This window comes from Pelophylax lessonae (genome assembly GCF_965119305.1).
Source record: "Pelophylax lessonae genome assembly, chromosome: 4".
Taxonomy (NCBI): domain Eukaryota; kingdom Metazoa; phylum Chordata; class Amphibia; order Anura; family Ranidae; genus Pelophylax; species Pelophylax lessonae.
The window spans coordinates 385,442,453-385,462,257 of record NC_138771.1 but is presented as its reverse complement, the minus strand read 5'-3'; positions in this window follow the sequence as shown (position 1 = coordinate 385,462,257).

Genomic DNA, 19,805 nt, shown 5'->3' with positions numbered 1-19,805 from the left:
GGGCAGAGTTGCTCCAGGAACAAGGTCAATAGCACAGTCAAAGGACCTGTGAGGAGGAAGCACCTCAGCTGATTTTTTGCAGAACACATCCCTGAAATCGCTATATGCAGCGGGAAGAGCAGAAAATACTGATGCGGTGGCAACAGGAAGTCTCTCCTTTGGGGCAACCTTGAGTAGGCAGGACGAGAAACAAGAGGGACCCCAAGCCAGGATCTGTCCAGAAGTCCAGTCAACATGTGGAGAATGAAGCTGTAACCAAGGAAGGCCTAATAGGATAGGGGTTGATGCCTTAGGTTGGATAAGGATGGATATCCGCTCCTGGTGGAGTACCCCTACCGATACCTTAACGGGGAGGGTCTGGAAGCAGATAGAACAGTGCTATCAGTTGCCAAGCTCACCAGTGGAGTGGTGAGGGGCAAAAGGGGAAAGCTTCATGGAAGATGTAGTTCCCCAGTCCATAAAATTGCCAGCAGCTCTGTAATCCAGATATGCCGAGACTGAATGAGAGGAAGCGCCAACATAGAGGAACACAGAAAGAAGGAGGCGAAGGTGATGGTGATATTTCTGGGTCCAATACTCCTCCTTTCAGATGTGTTAGACCCATAGCATTTACCGGCCGAAGTCAGCAGGTGTCACGAAAATTACCTTTGCCCCCACAATAGAGACACAGGCCCAAAGTTCTGCACCTAGCACGTTCCTCGAATGATAGCCTGGTCCAGCCCAGCTGCATAGGTTCCTCAGCTGGCAGTGGATGCTCCAGGGGTTGAAGAGAGGGGTGCTCAGGCTGACTAAGGGCCAATGAGTGCTGGTGTCTTTTTTTTTTTTTTCTAGGGCCCTCTCCTGAAAGCGAATATCGGTCTGGTTACACAAGTCAATTACATTGTCCAGATCAGCAGGGGTGGTTCTTCCTGCTAATTCATCCTTCACTCTGCCAGAGAGGGCATGTAAAAAACTTGCAACTAAGGCCTCATTTTATTCCAGCTCAGCTCAGCAGTTAGCATATAAAAATGTTTGCACTAGAATTTCATATTTAACAGTTTGTATATTTTGGTGGTGTAATATTTAGTAGTAGTTCCTCACTTAGCATCCAGTAGTATACAAAAATGAACAACATACTGTCCCACTGAAACAGACTCTTGGCAGAGACGTAAAAGGGAGCTAGCCGCTGAAGAGACATGACCCGATTCCTCAAAGATATCCTGAAAGAGTTTCAAGAAGTTAGACTGGCTAGAAACCACTGGATCATTCTAATCCCACAGAGGGACAGCCTAGGCTAAAGCCTCGCCGGATAGGAGGGAAATAAAATGAGGGTACCTTTGCCCGATCAGAGGGGAAGTTTTGGGGCTGGAGTTCAAAATGAATGGTGCACTGGATAAGGAACCCCCTGCAGGCCTAGGAATCCCCAGAGTAATGGGATGGAGATGGTAAATGCAAAGAATTTGCGGCTGTGACCAAAATAGGAACGGCAGCAGATTGCGATTGAGGTTGTTGAACTGGGGGTCCTAAGAAGGCTTGAAGTTGTTCAAAGCGGGAGGCCAAATCCTTGCAGCTATACCTTGCAGCTGATCATCGATGGGTAGAGGCACATCAGCCGGGTCCATGGTTCGAGCTGATGTGCTCAAATACCACAAAAAAAAGCTCTATTTATTTGCATAATGGGTTGCATGACCAAGCACTTGCCAGTTAAACTAGCGGAGTGCCGGATAGAAAAAAAGGCTCTGGTCATGGGGGGGGGGGGGGTAAAAACAGAGCTTAAGTGGTTATAAGGCAACAAGTCACAGGTGGGACTGTTTTTGGGACCAGGGATGTAGATAAGGGGGGGGGGGGGTAAGGGGGGTAGCATCAGTGTAAATTATATATTGAAAATATAATTATTCTTTTTTTGCGCCGCACTCGCACTAATCCATTTTTATTTTAATGCTGCTGCCTGCTGTTACTCCACCTGACCACCTGGAGTGCCACCCGGGCTGTATGCTTGGCTTGGGATGAGGGAGGCTCTGGCCAACAGTGCTCTCGTCTGTCTGCTCCACCTCCACACCTCCTCTCTAGTCCAGACTGAGACTCCAGAGACAAGCTACAGAAGAAGAGCAGCACTGAGAGCAGAGCGGGAAGGAGTGGGCAGCACCTATCCCACCCACTGACACATATGATCAGCTCCTCCTCTCTTTGAGCTGCCACTTTCTGCCTTTGGCTGTCACTTGGGGAAGGAGCTGCCTGAGCCTGAGTCTAAGTGCTGTTAGCTCAGCTGAGGCTGCCTGCCTGCTTGCCAGTACCATGTGGAAGAATCATCTCAATTTTCCCTCAAGTGCTGCTGTGCTGTGCTGGAGTCTGGACCTTAACCTTAACTCCAGGAGGACAGGTCACTAACAACCACCAGGTGTGTCTCTCTCTCTGTGTGCTGTGTTTTAGATCTGAACTTCAACCATGGATCAAGTTCAGGGCTGCTAGAACAGTTGGAGTTTTTTATAAACTCTTTCATAATATCTCTTCTTATCCTCCTCTTATTTCATGCTTGCAATGCATACTTCAGTCTCAACATTAGAGTGTAAAATAGGTGTAAGGTTTATGATCTCTTACAAAAGCCAATCCTGCCATTCTGAATATAAGCACAATTGACAGGATGGATTTTTTATTTTTTTTTGCTCTTGTGTTATCTATTTAATGACAAAGATTGGCTCTGAAAAAAGGAAGGAGATCTACAAATGAGCAGGATCTCTCTCCCCATGTGTGTGCTATCTGCACATTCACATAACAGTGGGAACATTCTGAGATTTACCTTTAGCTGTATGGAGTGCAGTGCTACTACATTTGAATGCTGCCCTGAAGGTTCCTAATCTCTATTTAAATGTATGCTGCTAGCCTGCTACAACGTAGTCCTGCTGAGGAAGTTGTTGACCCTTTCCTTGCGATGCTAGGTCTACTGGTCTTGGCTTAAAGTGGTAGTAAACCACAAAAAATCTTCTCCCTGAAAGTCAATAGCATAATGTGCTAGTATGCATCACATAGATTATTATTATTTTTATTATCACATTATTTTTATTATCACTTTATTTTTGTGCGGCTCTTTTGTTACATATTTGAATGTATTCTGTGGTAACTATCTCACAGCAGAACAGAGTCGAGCAGTTTCAAATTTTGGATTATATACTGTGTGTGTGTGTGTGTCTCTTTCCCTTGTGTGATCCTCAGGCTAAAACTGCAGTGCAGAATTTCTTCCTGTCATTGATTCATACTATAACTTGGTATCTGAGATTGTGGAAATTGCTGGCAAAGTTTGTTAATTGAGGTGCTGTGTGCTGAGTATTCTATAATTGCTGTTGTGTTAGCCTGTTAGGCCCTGACTGTTCACATGTAGCAATTTGGGATTGTGGGTAGAATATACCTGTAATTCCGCCCGCCGCCACAACCAGATTGCAATCCAAATCACACGGCAATGCTGGCAAAACGCAGCATGTGTGTTTGTGTTCTATTCATTTTTAGTGACACCAAAATGTGTCATTGAACACTGACATTAAATGTAAGAATCTCCTTCAAAAACCCCTGAGGAAAGGTTATAAACCTGAAACGCGTCAGTAGAATATGAGACGGCATTTTTCAAATGTTTACTTCAATACTCAGATGTTTGTATGGATTAGCAGTTTTTATGTTACATATGTGTACATATTGGTCTCTTGCGGTAAAAATATATATATATATTTTTTAAATACATTTTTATTGGGTTTTTTACAAAGATAACAAACAATGCAGGTTGGTTAAAGCATCGGAAATACAAATGCGTATTACTGAACAAAGTATCAATGTAGTATATGCAACATTTCTTTAGTAAAAAGAAAAAGAAGCACACAAGTCACACGGGTTAATGTGACAATACAACTAGTACTGGAATAAGAAAACTGAGCAATCTTCACAGTAAATGCAATACAACAGAAAATAAGCATAATCCAACGCATGTGGGACACACTCCCCCGAGGCACCCTATCGGGAGCACTTTTTGCCCCGAGGGAGCGCCCGCACCACACCTTTGTAACCTCTACTCAGCAGTGTAAAAGAAAGGAAAGGAAACAAAATTTTTCACCGAGAAAGGGACATGAACACCTTCCATTGGCTCCACCTGTCTCTAACTGTTTATAGTTTTGTGTAGAATACGTTAGTATCTTTTCATATTCCTAAGATTCCTTCACAAGTTGAATCACCTCCTGTCACGATGGAGGAATATTTTCCTTCCACTTGCGCGCTATTGTTAATCTTGCAGCATACAAGATGTGTTGAATGATTACTCTATGCGATGGAGGGTACCAATCCATCCCTATGCCCAGTATGGCCTGTTCCACCCGCAGTTTGTTAAAGATGCCCGTTACGTCGGCTATCAACCGCTGCAGCGAAGCCCAAAAGCTTTGCAGGGACAGACAGGACCATAGCATGTGTTGAAGTGTACTCACATGACCACATCCCCTCCCAACAGAGATTGGAGGAGTTGGTCTGAAATTTAGCTATGGTTTATGGAGTTCTATACCAGAGAAGGTGTATTTTGTGTGAACCCTCCTGGAACTTAGAGCATTTAGTGAGAGTGTAATTTAGTTGGATTGCTTTTGACCATTGTGCTGTGGTGAAAGTCTGTTGCAAGTCCCGCTGCCACTTCAAGTGCGAGGAGGACTTCACAAACGCCAATCTATCGTGGATAGCATTGTAAAATAAACTAATACCGCGACATGGTGCAGCATCAGTAAAGCAGAATTGATAGATCAGAGTCGGTAGGGAAATATGTAATGCCGGTAAAGATACGTGTCATTCGTTTATAGGTCAAAAATTCCCGATCAAAGGCTGGGAATAATTGGCAAAGATCCTTGAAGGTAAGGAGTTCGGAACCCCAGTATAAATCTGTCAGATGGACTAGATTATAATGTGTCCATTGGTACACCTGCAAGTCTGGGGAAATGGTGCTTAGTGCGGTCAATGGGATAGGCATAGAGTGTAGTTCTCCCCCCTTAGACATGTTAGTAAGAAAGAATTGCCAAGCTGAAAGTGTAGCTGATATCATAGGGTGAGTCCCATGTGAGCGTTTTGGATGTATCTGGGCAATGACAATAGCATCAGACAAGTTCCAGTCTATTTCATACCTGTCTATTTCATACCAATTCAATGGACACCCACATTTGGGGTTGGGTTGATGGAAACCATTGTCGGGACGGGGAAAGTATAGCCGCCATATGGTAATCTTTCATGTCAGGAACCCCCATGCCACCCACCAAGACCTGCTTGGTGAGAGTTTTATGGGAGGTTCTAGGTCTACCCCCATCTCAGAGGTATGCACTTACTAGTTGTTGCAGGGACTTGTAGAAAGTATTAGGGACCGCAATGGGCAGGGCCCTGAAGATACATAAGATTTTGGGTAAAATCAACATCTTAAATGCAGCATTTCTGCCTGACCACGAAATGTAGAACTTCCGCAGTCTAAGTAGGTCTTGGGAAGTCGTGTTAAGCATTGGAGAGAAGTTATACTTAAATAGATTGGATGGGTTAGCCGTCAATTTAATGCCCAGGTAATCTATAGCTTCAGGCTGCCACTGGTAGTGTACTAAACTTTGGAGCTGTAATTGTGTATGAGTGTTAATTGCTATGCCTAATATATTGGATTTAAGATCATTAATCTTATAGTATGAAATAGATTGGAAATGCTGTAAGACTGCTTGAATATGGGCTAAGGATGACTCCGGATCAGTACAGGATAATATAACATCATCCGCAAAAAGCGAACATGACGTGGGACATTCCTCCCAATGTTATGCCATGGATGTCAGGGTGGGAACGCATCCTCTCCGCCAGAGGTTCCATGAGCAGGGCGAAAATTAGTGGTAAGGGGCAGCCCTGTCGTGTTCCATTTGTGATATGGAAGTGTTCCAAGAAAAGACCTTCAGTAAATACGTGGGCTGATGGAGCAGTGTACAAAGCCATTATAGCGTTCAGGACCCTTCCCTGGAATCCAAAGGTCTCCAAGACCCACCGCAGGTACCCCCAGTGTATCCGGTTGAAAGCCTTTTCGGCATCAAGAGACAAGAACAGAGTGGGGATACCCGCAGTGTGGGCATGGTGGGTAAGACCAATCAGGCGCCTAGTAGCGTCGGTGGCCTGATGGCCCATCATGAAACCCACCTGGTCAGGCTTAATCAGCCTAGGAAGGAAACGAGACACACGATCAGCTATGATTCTAGCAAAAATTTTAAGATCCACGTTTAACCACTTAAGCCCCGGAAGATTTTACCCCCTTCCTGACCAGGGCCTATTTTGCGATTCGGCACTGCGTGACTAGAAGGGAAAGATTTTTGTCATTTTTGTTGTTTTTTTTTTTTTTTAACGCGTAATGGCGGCGATCTGCGATTTTTTTTTTTTTTTGCGGGACTGCGACATTGCGGCGGACAGTTTGGACCCCTGACTGACATTTATGACACTTTTGGGGTTACTAGTGACATTTCTACAGTAATCAGTGCTATACATATGCACTGTTACTGTAAAATTACACTGGCAGTGAAGGGGTTAACTTTTTTTTTGAGAGGGAGGGGTTATGTGTATCCCTAGGGGCGTGATTCTAACTGTGATTGGCTGTGGCTTGAGTTGTAGGAACAGTGATCAACGGTCCTACATAGTAGAACCGTATGATCACCATTCCTACACAGGGGAGAATGACAGGCGGCTTGTTTACATCAGCCGTCTGCCTTTCTCCCTCTCCACCCGACGATCGCTAGTCGGGTCCACCGGTCACACACGCGGGGGGGGTCCGTGACCACGCGGGAGCGGGAGCGCGCCTCCGGCGGCGCGCGCTCGCTCCCTAGACCCTCAAAGGCTAGCGACATATCCCTATGTCGCTCTGCCTGTGAGGGGCTGACTGCCGACGTAAATAGTCGTGCGGCGGTCGGCAAGTGGTTAATAGCGAAATATGTCTAAAGTTCTGTGCCTTGTTTGGTTCCTTACCAGGTTTCGGAAGGGTCACTACGGTTGCTTCCAACATTTCAGCAGGAAAATTAGCCTGATCTGATGCTGCTTGAAAAACCTTAAGCATGTGAGGAGCTAGAGATTCAGCAAACAGCCTGAAATATTCTGACGTAAAGCCGTCCGGACCGGGGGCTTTACCCTTGGGGAGTGATTTGATGGCCTTACACACTTCTTGTAGAGAAAATGGGGTATTTAACAGGTCCACGTCAGAGGGTGCTAAGCTAGGAAGGGAAATCAAAGAAAGGAAATTTTGAATGTCCGCAGCTGACGGTTGTGGGGTAGAGGCATTATCCCTCAAATTATAGAGGGAGCTATAATATTGACTGAAAGCATCAGCAATATCCTTCGGGTTGGTCAACCGCACCCCAGTAGAATGGTGGAGTAAGTAAGGTATTCTTTGTTTTGCCGTGTGGGCCTTTAGTTGGCTGGCTAAGAGTTCACCAGCTTTGTTACCGTGCGCATACTGAGAAGCCTTCAGCCTGCGCAGGGTGTTAGCATGTTGACCAATCCGAAGGACACGTAGCTCCGCTTGATGGCACGCGAGCTCAGCCGTGCATGCCAGGGACGGATTTGTTTTATTTTTGCCTTCCAAGGATGTAATAGACTCCAGTATAGTGTCAAGCTGCTGCCTTCTCCGTCTCCTCACATTCGCCCCCCTAGACATCAACACACCCCTCATAAATGCCTTATGGGCATTCCACAGTGTAATTGGACAGAGATTAGCAGTATCATTAAAGTGAAAAAACTCATTCAACACTGAGAGAGTTTCAGTAACGGCCTCCTTATTTGCCAGAATAGAGGCATCAAAGCACCATCTATTCACCTTAGTTGTAAAAGGCATATCACCAACAGTCAAAAGAATGGGGATGTGATCAGACCATGTTATTGAGCCCACTTTAACACAGGATACTTTTTGCAGTAGAAATTTGTCTGTCAGGAACATGTCAATTCTCGAATTATGAGTGATGAACTTTAGAATAAAACGTAAAGTCCCTCTCAGAAGAATTATGACATCTCCAGACATCATACAAGTGAGCAGTGGAAAATAACGATGACAGATCTGTTCGGTAATGGTGCCTCGGCGTACCTCTAGAGATATCCAGTTAGTAATTGGACACTATATTGAAGTCGCCACAGAGGATAACGTGGCCTTTGATAAGAGGAGTGATCGTGCGCCACAATTTTTTGATGTAGGCGGTTTGTCTTGTATTCGGGGAGTAAGCAAATTCGGACATAAAGACGTGTAGCTCTGCTGCCAGAAGCCAAATGAGGTGCTCTTATTCATCCCTTAATATAACCTTGGTTAAACTACACCCACCCAGTATAGGAAACGCCCAGCAAAGTAATTAATTGGGTCTGTTGGGTCCTAAACCAAAATCGCCAGTTCACTAATGAATGAGTGTTTGGCTGGCCATACATGATCCAAGTTTCTTACAAGTCAACACACATAAGAAATGCTTTCAATAATCTCAGCATGAGCACAAAGTGGCTTTTTCATTTAGACTAAGGCTGTCCATACATGATCCAATTTTCTTACAATTCTCTGTCCAATTTTCTTGAAATTTACCTTCAAGTATGTAGTACAAAGGCCTGCCTAATTAAATACAAGTGAATGTGTTGTTTAGCTTTGACCTCACATTATGTGGTTTGTGGTAGATCTACCAGAAAATTGTACAACAAAAGTTGAACATGTATGGCCAGCCTAATGGGCCATACACATCATAAGATTTTCTGAAGACTTTTTCCTTTAGATTTACCAAAACCAGACAATATGAGGTCAAACCTAAACACTTTCAATTTGTATGCAATCAGGCAGGCCCTTGCACTACATAGAAAAGGTAAATCTGAAGGAAAAAGTCTTCAGAAAATCTTAACTCTCCTTGTCCATGTCTTTTCGATGCACCGTTGTTTTTTACGATTGGGAATAAACACTTCAAGTTCATCTACCTCTGAGTGTGGTCACTTTTTCTCTTTGGATATCTGATCACTGGACGGCGGATCCGACCAGCACCTGGGTGCCTTTGCCTCGCCTGAGCGGCTTTTCCTGTGCTGTTTGATATGTAACTATGTAACCAGGCCCAGATGGCGTACATCCGAGAGTACTTAAAGAACTTAGTAAGACTATATCTAGACCACTGTTCCTGATCTTTGCTGATAGTATTATGACAGGAAATGTACCAGGGAATTGGAGGAAAGCTAACGTGATACCGATATTCAAAAAAGGGCAGAGGCATGTCCCAGGAAATATATAGGCCTGTCAGTCTGACATCGATAGTATGTAAACTTGTGGAGGGGATAAGGGACTATATCGTAGAGTTTGCTAAAGACAACAACATCATCAGCAGTATTCGGCACAGGTTTACAAATGGGAAATCTTGTCAAACCGATCTCTTAACATTCTACGAGGAGGTGAGCTGTGAGCTAGATAGGGGGAGACCAGTGGATGTGGTGTACCGGGATTTCGCTAAGGCGTTTGAAACAGTTCCCCACAAGCGCTTAATTTATAAAATAAGGTCTGCAGGCATCGACCGCAAGGTTTGCTCTTGGATACGGAACTGGCTAAAAGGGCATGTCCAAAGGGTGGTAATAAATAGCGCATACTCAGACTGGTCTGAGGTGGTATGTTGGGTCCCCCAAGGCTCAGTCCTGGGACCAACCCTGTTCAATTTATTCATAAACAGCATGGCATGAAGCAGATATCCTACAGAATGACCTGGACAAAATAACGACATGGCAAATGAGGTTTAATGTGGAAAAGTGTAAGGTTTTGCACTTGGGGACTAAAAACTTTGTGACGAACGCCCATTTGCTGGAACGTTCACCACGGGCTACTGGAGGAGTGTGGAGGCCAGCCTCCTGCCCACGGACTATGGCCCTGACTTGTAGGGGAGAGCGGCTCTGGTTGGGGGTGTATGCGGGGTGCCATTGGGAGTACTGTTACTTTGAATTCAAGTCCCTGTCACCCCGAGCGACACAGACTTTGGGCCTAAGCTGCAAAGGACTTCACACCATGAGAGACTAAACAGATGCTAATGACATAAGACTCCGCTTAGGTCTGAGAGCCTATGTCTCCTGCTTTTATCTGTTTAGAGGTTAAGTGTGTTCACACTTCTAGGAATGTGTATTCGGCTATGTTTTGGGTTTGTTGTTTGTTGAATTATGATAATGTTGCAGTCTCATTCACCTGTGTCTGTCCAGATGGCCAGGTATGTTAATTACTGGATATATATTGCAAGTGAGTTGGTAAATAAAGTGTCATTTGTTTTAACCTTCATCAAGCTGGAGGCTGATGTTTGGGGGGGGGAATTGAGGGGCCAGGACGGCATCACTGGAGATTCTGGGGACCTAAGACAGAAATACTTGGTCCAAGTATTGGGGATCCGTTACAAACATAAAAGCACAATACACGTTAAGGGGGGATCCCATGGGGGAATCAAAAATGGAGAAAGATCTGGGAGTCTTGGTAGATGATAGACTAGGCAATCGCATGCAATGTCAAGCGGCAGCTGCCAAAGCCAGCAGAATATTAGCATGCATAAAGAAAGGCATGTATTCCAGAGATAAGACTATAATCCTTCCACTTTATAAAACTCTGGTCTGACCACATCTGGAGTATACTGTCCAGTTCTGGTTGCCAGTAGAGTCGAGCGGACACCTGGATGTCCGTGTTCGGCAGGTTCGGCCGAACTTGAAAAAAAAGTCCGGGTCCGTGTCCCGGGCTTTTTCCGAACTTTACCCGGACACCGAACCCCATTGAAGTCAATGGGGACCCGAACTTTTAAGCACTAAAATGGCTCTAAAACACCAACAGAAAGCGCTAGAGTGCTGCAAATGGCAGCAAAACGTAGTTAAGAGCATGGCAAGTGCTCTGCAAACAAATGTGGATAGGGAAATAACTTAAAACAACAAAAAAAACAGAAAAATAAAAAAATGTTCTTCATCTGTGAAGGACGAGGCCAATATGGAGGAGGAGGGAAGTTGAGGTGGAGGGAAGTTGAGGTGGTGGTGGATGTAGCGGTGTAGGTGGAAGCGGCGGTGGAGGAGGACGAGGTAGCCAACACTGCTTTTTTTCAGTCATTTTAAATGAGGGTACACCCCAAAAGAGTGAGAAAGATCAAATGTAGAACAATGGCTGGGTAAGGTCGGTATCCATCTCTATTCTGCACAAGGTACGGAAAAGTCCAGTGGGATCCATGCCTGGTTCATTTTAATGAACGTGAGCTTGTCCACATTGTCTCTGGACAGGCGGCTGCACTTGTCTGTGATAACGCCCCCAGCCGTGCTAAATACACGTTCAGATAATACACTGGCTGCAGGGCACGCCAACACCTCCAAGGCGTAAAGGGCAAGCTCAGGCCATGTGCCCAATTTGGAGACCCATAAGTTGAAGGGGGCAGACCCGTCATTCACTTCATGTAGATGTGTGCACACATACTGCTCCATCATGTTGGTGAAATGCTGCCTCCTGCTAAGACGTTCTATATGAGCTGCTGGTGCTGCTGTTTGTTGTGGCGTGCTGACAAAGCTTTTCCACATTTCGGCCATGCTAACCCTGCCTTCTGAGGTGCTGACGGTGCCCTGGTTGCGTTGGCGACCTCTTCCTCCTCCTCCTCCTCTGCCTTGGCCTTGTGCTTCCACTGTGGCCCCGCTGTCAGGTGGGAATGCCAGCAGCATCGCTTCTACCAGCGTGCGCTTGTACTCGCGCATCTTGCGATCGCGCTCCAGTGAGTGAATTAAGGACGGTACATTGTCCTTGTAACGGGGATCCAGCAGCGTGGCCACCCACCCAGTAATCAGCACAAGTTAGAATGTGGGCAACTCGGCGGTCGTTGTGGAGACACTGCAGCATGTAATCGCTCATGTGTGCCAGGCTGCCCAGAGGCAACGAAAGGCTGTCCTCTGTGGGAGGTGTATTGTCTGTGTCCTCTGTATCCCCCCAGCCACACACCAGTGATGGCCATGAGCTGGCCTGGGTGCCACCCTGCTGTGAACATGGTTCCATCTCCTCCTCCACCTCCTCCTCCTCCTCATCCTCCAGAACTGTGCCCCTGCTGGACAATTGTGTCCCTGGCGTTTGTGGGTGCAGGAACCCACCCTCTGAGCCACTTGCGAATGACTGCCCTGAAAGCCTTGGAAATGTTACCTCTTCATCCTCCTCCACCTCCTCCTCATCCTGTGCCACATCCTCTTCCATCATCGCCCGAATCGTTTTTTGAAGGAGGCATAGAAGTGGGATAGTTAAGCTGACAACGGCGTCATCGGCACTGGCCATGTTGGTGGAGTACTCAAAACAGCGCAACAAGGCACACAGGTCTCGCATAGAGGCCCAGTTATTGGTAGTGAAGTGGTTCTGTTCCGCAGAGCGACTCACGCGTGCATGCTGCAGCTGAAACTCCACTATGGCCTGCTGCTGCTCGCACAGTCTTTCCAGCATGTGCAAGGTGGAGTTCCACCTTGTGGGCACGTCACATATGAGGCGGTGAGCAGGAAGGCCGAAGTTACGCTGCAGCGCTGACAGCCGAGCAGCAGCAGGGTGAGAACGCCGAAAGTGCGCACAGACGGCCCGCACTTTCTGCAGCAGCTCTGACATATCGGGGTAATTTTTAAGGAACCTCTGCACCACCAAATTCAGCACATGCGCCAGGCAAGGGATGTGCGTCAAACCGGCTAGGCCCAGAGCTGCTATGAGATTTCGCCCGTTATCGCACACCACCAGGCCGGGCTTGAGGCTCGCTGGCAGAAACCACTCATTTGTCTGCTGTTCCATGCTCCTTCACAACTCCTGTGCGGTGTGTGGTTTTTCCCCCAAACAGGCAAGTTTTAAAACTGCCTGCTGTCGTTTACCCCTGGCTGTGCTGAAGTTGGTGGTGAAGGTGTTACACTGACCGGATGAGGAGGCGGTAGAGGATGAGGAAGCGGAGTAGGAGGAGTTAGGAACAGGAGGCAAACTGAAGCGCCCTGCAATCCTCGGTGGTGGAAGGACATGCACCAAATTGCTATCCACCTCAGGCCCATCCGCCACTGCATTTACCCAGTGTGCCGTTAGGGAGATATAACGCCCCTGACCGTGCTTACTGGTCCAGGTATCGGTAGTTAGGTGGACCTTGGCACAGATGGCGTTGCGCAGTGCACACCTGATTTTTTCCCCCACTTGGTTGTGCAGGGAAGGGATGGCTTGCCTGGAAAAGTAGTGGCGGCTGGGCACGACGTACTGTGGGAAAGCCACCGACATAAGGCTTTTAAAACTGTGCGTCTCATTCCAGACGGAATGACAGCATTTCAAAGGCCAAGAATTTTGAAATTCTGGCATTCAGGGCCAGGGATCGCGGGTGGGTAGGGGGGTACTTCCTCTTCCTCTGAAGTGTTTGGGAGATGGAAAGCTGAACGCTTCCACGGGACATTGTGGAGATGGTTGGTGACCCAGGTGGTGGTGTTGCTGACAGATCGTCTGTTTGCGGGGTGGCAGGTGCCGGTATCACTACAGAGGTGGATGAAGAGGCCAAGACTGCAGCAGAAGAGGAAGCAGGAGGAGCCAGAGACCTTTCTTGGTTTTGAAGGTGTCTACCCCACTGCAGCTCGTGCTTTGCACTTAGATGCCTGATCATGCAGGTTGTGCTCAGGTTGAGAAGGTTTATGCCTCGCTTCAGGCTCTGATTGCACAGGGTGCAAACCACTCGTGTCCTGTCATCAGCACATTTTCTGAAGAACTTCCACGCTAGAGAACTCCTTTGAGCTGGCTTTGGTGCGCTCGGTCCCTTGCTGCGTTGGGCAGTAGCAGGCGTAGTGTCTAGGGCACGGCCGCTCCGCTTCTGCACCCTGCTCCCTCTTCTGCTGTGCTGGTGGCTCTGTGCGACCACCGCCTCTTCCTCCAAACTACTCAGGTCACCTGCATGACCTTCATTCCATGTGGGGTCGAGGACCTCATCGTCCTCCACATCATCTTCCACCCAGTCTTCACCCCTGCCCTCCTTGTCGGTTTCCACAATTCTGAGTGCCGCAACAGTTGGCACCTGTGTTTCGTCATCATCGGAGACGTGCTGCGATGGTCCTTCCATGTACTCATCTTGAGAAATAAGTGGTTGGGCATCGCTGCACTCAATCTCTTCCACTTCTGGGGCAGGGCTAGGTGGATGGCCCTGGGAAACCCTGCTGACAGAGTCATCAAAAATAAGAAGAGACTGCTGCATGACTTGGGGCTCAGACTGCTTGCCTGATTTGCAAGGGGGTGAGGGGAAAGACGGTTGGACATCGGCTGCAGGTGCCAACTCTGACCTTTCTGCAGTAGACTGGGTGGGAGACAATGTGAAGGAACTGGAGGCACTGTCAGCAACCCAATCTACTATCGCCTGTACTTCTTCTGGCCTCATCACGTCTAGAGGCGCATGATGCCCTACCAAATACTGCTGCAGGTTCTGTCGCCTACTCACACTTGAGGAAGGTGTTTCACTTGTGCGTGTAGCTGGCACAGATCGACCACGTCCTCTCCTTGCAACAGGAGCTCTGGTGTTTATTGAATAGCGGAACAAAACAACAACAGTATCGCACGGGTGTATCTCACAGTCAAATATGCAAAGTATGCCGCAATTTAATTTTTTTCACCCCAAAAGGGTGTATATTGAATAGCGGAATAGAAAAAAGGATATAAAACGGTGTATCTCACACGTACAAACACAGACTAGGCCCCGATTACAATTTTTTGTACCCTAAAGGGAGGATGAGGAAGAGGAGTAGGAGGAGTTCGGAACAGGAGGCAAACTGAAGCACCCTGCAATCCTCGGCGGTGGAAGGAGATGCGCCAAACTAATTTAAAAGGTGTATCTCACACGTACCGATACAGACTATGCCGTAATTTAATTTTTTACACTCCAAAAGGGTGTATATTGAATAGCGGATTAGAAAAAAAATATAAAACTGTGTATCTAACACGTACAAACACAGACTAGGCCCTGATTACAATTTTTTGTACCCTAAAGGCAGGATGAGGATGAGGATGAGGAAGAGGAGTAGGAGGAGTTCGGAACAGGAGGCAAACTGAAGCGCCCTGCAATCCTTGGCGGTGGAAGGAGATGCGCCAAACAAATTTAAAATGGTGTATCTCACATGTACCGGTACACACTATGCCGTAATTTAATTTTTTACACTCAAAAAGGGTGTATATTGAATAGCGGAATAGAAAAAAATTTATAAAACTGTGTATCTCACACGTACAAACACAGACTAGGCCCCGAATACAATTTTTTGTACCCTAAAGACAGGATGAGGATGAGGAGGAGTTCGGAACAGGCAGGAGGCAAACTGAATCAACCTGCAATCCTCGGCGGTGGAAGATGCGCCCCAAAAATTTGGAAGGTGTATCTCACACGCACCAATACAGACTATGCCGCAATTTAATTCTTTTTACCCCAAAGGTTGTAGATTGAATAGCGGAATAGAAAATATGATATCAAATGGTGTATCTATCTCACATGTACAGACCCAGACTAGGCCCCGATTACTATTTTTTGTACCCTAAAGGCAGGATGAGGAGTAGGAGGAGTTCGGAACAGGCATGAGGCAAACTGAAACACCCTGCAATCCTCGGCGGTGTAAGATGCGCCCAAAAAATTGGAAAGGTGTATCTCACACCTACCGATACAGACTATGCCGCAATTTAATTCTTTTTACCCCAAGGGTGTTGATTGAATAGCGGAATAGAAAATATGATATCAAAAGGTGTATCTATCTCACACATACAGACTCAGACTAGGCCCCGATTACTATTTTTTGTACCCTAAAGGCAGGATGAGGAGTAGGAGGAGTTCGGAACAGGCAGGAGGCAAACTGAAGCACCCTGCAATCCTCGGCGGTGTAAGATGCGCCCCAAAAATTGGAAAGGTGTATCTCACACGTACCGATACAGACTATGCCGCAATTTAATTCTTTTTACTCCAAAGGGTGTAAATTGAACAGCGGAATAGAAAATATGATATAAAATTGGTGATTTTTCAATAGCACATGTGAACACAGCAGTGTCTTATGTCACAGTCAGCTCTGCAGCAGGCTATGAAGGGAAAAAAAATAAAAAATTTCCCTTTAAGTTTGTAATTTTTAAATAGATTAGTACATACTATGCCACAATTTAATTTTTTTTAACCCAAAAGGGTGTATATTGAATAGTGGAATAGAAAAAAGTGTATAAAATTGAAAATCACTCAATAGCACATGTGAACACAGCAGTGTCTTATGTCACAGTCCGCTCTGCAGCAGGCTATGAAGGGAAAAAAAAAAGAAAATTTCCCTTTTAAGTTTGTAATTTTTAAATAGATTAGTACATACTATGCCACAATTTAATTTTTTTTAACCCAAAAGGGTGTATATTGAATAGTGGAATAGAAAAAAGTGTATAAAATTGAAAATCACTCAATAGCACATGTGAACACAGCAGTGTCTTATGTCACAGTCAGCACTGCAGCAAACAGGCTATGAAGGGGGAAAATAAAATCCCTTTTAACTTGTAGTAAAATAGATGAACGCTGCACACAACTGACTGATAAAAATTGATTTTTTTCTCCCTCCTCCTCCTCCTCCTCAGTGGGCTCAAGTGAGGGCAAAAAGATTGTTCACTGCACCACCCCCCACACAGCAAAATCGATGTAGACTGTCCCTGCCTAATCTCCAGCCTGGCCCTAATATGCTCAATAAGATCATTCACTGCACCACCCCCCACACAGCAAAATCTATGTAGACTGACCCTGCCTAATCTCCAGCCTGGCCCTAATATGCTCAATAAGATCGTTCACTGCACCACCCCCCACACAGCAAAATCGATGTAGACTGACCCTGCCTAATCTCCAGCCTGGCCCTAAAATGCTCTAATAACTTTCCCTGCCTGCACTCCGACCTGTCCCTGCATTCTTTTCGGACACAATTTTTCACAGAATCACTGTCTGTCCCTAATCAGCAGCCAGCACGTATGATGTGTGCTCTGTCCCTAAACTACAGTAGAATGACGCCGCGCTGGGGCTCTTGAACTTATAAAGACATGGTCACATGCTTCAGATGGCCAATCACAGCTACTAATACATTAGTAGGCATGGCTGGGATGGCTTAAGGCACACCAGTTAAACGCTTGTTGATTGGCTGTTGAAAGCCCGCCATTAAAAGCGTGCCATTACATACAAAACAGGAAATAAAATGACAGAACACGGATTTTAAACCCGAACATACAGTAAAGTTTTCGGGTCCGTGTTCGGGTAACAAAAATCCAATTATTCGGTATGAACACGAATAATACAGTCCGTGTTCACTCAACACTAATTATTTGCACATTTGTTTATTTATTCAGTCATCTTTATTAGCTGAAAATATATTCCTTGTAATTGCCGCCGCCATGTTTCAGATGTCCCAACTTCGCACCCGGCACAGTAAGCCTCATGAATGGGGGCTTTTAGGAGCCAATAGGGTACCACCATCCAAAGCCCAGATGTTGTCCCCCCTTGGGGACATCCGCTCCAAACTCTCTGTGTCGGCGACCGAGTGCATCCTGACTGCCTCCTGACGTGCACGCAGTCGTGCGGCGCATGCGCAGTAGGGACAGAGCCATGTGATGGGGGTCATATCCATTTACGTGCGGCGCTTTGTGCGCATGCGCGGATGGACATAAAAGGCTGGGGAACCGCATCCATCCTCACTTCCCTCGCAGAGAGGGAGAATGAAGGACGTCAGGAAGTGCTGCCCAGGAACCCACCAGGAATATACCAGGATACTTTGTTCCAGTGACCTCTAACTTTAAGTTTATACAGTAGATCTCATCCACTTCTCTCCACGAAGAAGGAGAAAAAAACTCTTTGAAAATTAGTATATATTATAAATAAAATACTTATCCATCCTCTATAATTTGCAATAGATTTTTTCAAAATCGAAACACATGAGGTTGTTTGTGTTGATTATCACACCATTTCTTTATAGTGCCCTTGGCAAAACAGGAACTCAGAGACCCCAATTGGAGCGTCACCAACCTAGCTGCTTTTTTTCTGCAGCATAACGCTGTGAGTTTTGAAAAATATTTCCTAAAAAATAGATTCGTCCATTTGTTAATATCTTTACATATTTATAATTACTCATATTATATACTATTCCAGGAACAACACATCCACAGGTTCTCGATGTGAATAAGGGACAAAATAATCTTACATGGAACAGGCAAAATAAAAAACAAAATGTATGTATGTATGTGTATATGTATGTATATATATATATATATATATATATATATATATATATATATATATATTTACCCAGTACCAAAGGCTGAAATTTCCATGGTCTGTATAACCTTATATACTAAATTAGTACCTAACTACAATTTCAGATATGGTGATAAAAAATCCTTGATAAAGGCCGTAACAGAGCCGAAACGCGTAGGATACGCACTGGGAATTTCTCTGCCCACATTCCAAGCCACCAAGCATGGAAGAACAGAGAAACACATCCCAATAAGTCACCATACCACATATGTCACGAAACTTTTCAAAAACTTTATTCACCTACTTACCTTGGGTCTGTAACCCAACATGAATGAATGTACAATTTTATGTTATTTTCTTCTCTAAATAAATCAATCTTTTAATTACATAAGTGTATACAACTTCACCTGCCTACAAAATCCCAATCCCCCTTGGTCTGAGGCACCAAATAAACTCTATAAAGCAATGAGGGGACTTCCTCTAAGGATCGGACAGTGAAAGAGTTGTTTTCTTTCATAATCACTAGATTCACTGGAAGACCTCATTTGTATGGAATCTTGTGATTGCAGAGGGGTTTGGTGATTGTAGAAAGACTTTTGCGTTGTAGCATGGTGTACTGGGACAGGTCCGCGTAGAAGGATAGGTTGTTGTAAGGCTGCGAGTAGATTCTAACATTCCGGATGAGTTTCTCTTTCACATGATAAAAATGTATGCAGACTATGGTGTGGTTTCTGGGAGATGCGATGGCTTGGGTAGACGGTGTATACGGTCAATGATTAATTCTCCCGGGGATGTCAGGGAGTAATGTGACCATTAGCTGCGTGAAATATTCTCTTAAGGTGGATTGCTTAACGGACTCTGTGATACCTCTGATTTCCATGTAGTTCCTTCTTAAACGGTCCTCCAAATCCGCCAGTTTCGCTTTCCTCCACTCGATATCCTCTACTTTTTCACCATGGGTGTCTACCAGATCATTGAAAGATTCAGTGAACTCCCCCATTTTAACTTCTACATTGGTAACTCTCTCTCTCCCATATAGGAGATTTCAGATGTAAAGCGATGCATCATGTTAGCTATTTCAGATTGAATGGAACCCTGCACTATTAGTAGCATGTCTCCTAATGTCGTATCTAGCACTGGCTGGTTGAAGGTTGGAAAGGCTGCTATTGAGTTTTGAAGTGCTGCACCTTCAATTTTATGTGACATAGAAAGGCTCACCTCTATTTCCTGTAGCCTGTATTTCCTGTAGCCGTGGTGAGAGCACTGGCTGTTATTGGATACTTGAACTGTAATTTACCTACTGACTTGTCGCGCGAACAATGCACCAGAAGGTTAACCCTTACCTAGATGTAAGTGAGAAGTGTTTTTAAGGAAATAAAGTCTTTGACTGATACTTTAATTTGGACCTTTCTTCTTTCTTATATACTGTACATTGAGCTGATTGTTATATGAAGACAGCCCAAGGAGATATCATAGGATATTTAAAGGCTTTGTCTTTTTTTATACTGAAGGTGAGTGTGCATTTCAGCCACACACTTTGTTGGAAGATAATTCACCCATTTTTTGTTTTTGTTTTGTGGGACACTGCACAGT